The sequence below is a fragment of the Alligator sinensis genome, unplaced genomic scaffold (genome assembly GCF_000455745.1).
Source record: "Alligator sinensis unplaced genomic scaffold, ASM45574v1 scaffold1409_1, whole genome shotgun sequence".
NCBI lineage: Eukaryota > Metazoa > Chordata > Crocodylia > Alligatoridae > Alligator > Alligator sinensis.
The window spans coordinates 47810-49284 of NW_005843442.1; positions in this window are offsets into that span (position 1 = coordinate 47810).

Below are 1475 nucleotides of genomic sequence, written 5' to 3' on the forward strand. Positions count from 1 at the left end.
GCCCCGAGTGCGGGCGCGCCTTCAGCCAGAGCTCCCTGCTTACCCGACACCAGCGCAGCCACACTGGGGAGCGGCCTTACCCCTGCCGGGATTGTGGCAAAGCCTTCAGCCGGGCCTCCAACCTGGCACAGCACCGCCGCACCCACACGGGTGAGCGGCCCTACCTGTGCGGGCAGTGCGGGCGGGCCTTCGCCCTCAGCTCCCATCTGCTGCGCCACCAGGGCACCCACGCCGGCGACCGCCCCTACCGCTGCCCCCGCTGCCGTAAGGGCTTTGCCGAGGCCTCCCGCCTGGCTCGCCACCGCTGCCCCTGCCCAGAGCAGGGCCCGGGTGATTTGGTATCGCCGGGTGGAGCCCCGAGGAGAGACCAGGACGGCCCCCATGTCACGCTGGACACGCTTAGAGCACAACATGTTTCTGGCAAGGTCGAGGTCAACATGCTTGGAGCCTGGGATGATCTCCAGGTCACGTTGGACACGCTTAGAGGCCAAGATATTCCAGCCAGGTTCAAATTCACATCCGACACACTTGGGGCCCAGGATGGCCCCCAGGTCACGCTGGACACGCTTCGAGGCTGGGATGTTCCTGACAGGGTCAGGGTCCCGTCGGACATGCTTGGAACCTGGGATGGCCTCCAGGTCACACTGGACATGCGTAGAGACCAGGATGTTCCTGAGAGGGCTGAGGTCACGTCAGACACGCTTAGGGCCCAGGATGGCCCCCATGTCATTGTGGACATGATTGGAGGCCAGGATGTCGCCGACAGGGCCCAGGTCATGTCAGACACACTTAGAGGACAAGGTGTTCCTGACAAGGTGGAGCCCAGGTCAGACATGCTTAGAGACCGGGATGTTCCCGATGGGTTCAAGTTCAAGTCTGACATGCTTAGGGCCCAGGATGGCCCCCATGTCACTGTGGACACACTTAGAGGCCAAGAAGTTCCTGACAAGGTTGAAGTCACATCAGACACACTTAGGGTGCAAGACACACTAGACACACCTAGAGCCCAAGATGGCTCCCACGGCCTCCAGGCCACGACGGACACGCTTAGACCCTGGGACGACTCCTACGGACTCCAGGTCGCATTAGACACGCTTAGAGCCCAGGACAGCCCCCAGTCCGTGCTGGATGTGTTTCAAGCTTGGGACAGCGCCCACGTGCCCCAGGGCACACCAGGGAGGCAGAGCCCTAAGGATGATGCCACTGCCATGGACACGCCGGGGGATCCCAGGGTCCCCGTGAGCCCCCCAGGACCTGCCAGGGCCTACCCGTGCCCCGTGTGCGGCAAAGTGTTCGGCAAGACGTCCCACCTGACGACCCACGGGCGCACGCACACGGGCGAGAAGCCGTACCGCCGGGTTCCGCCAGCGCGCCGACCTAGCCAAGCACGGGCGGACGCACACGGGGGAGAAGCCCTACGGGTGCGGGGAGTGCGGGCGCCGCTTCACCGTGTCCTCCAGCCTGGCCACGCACCG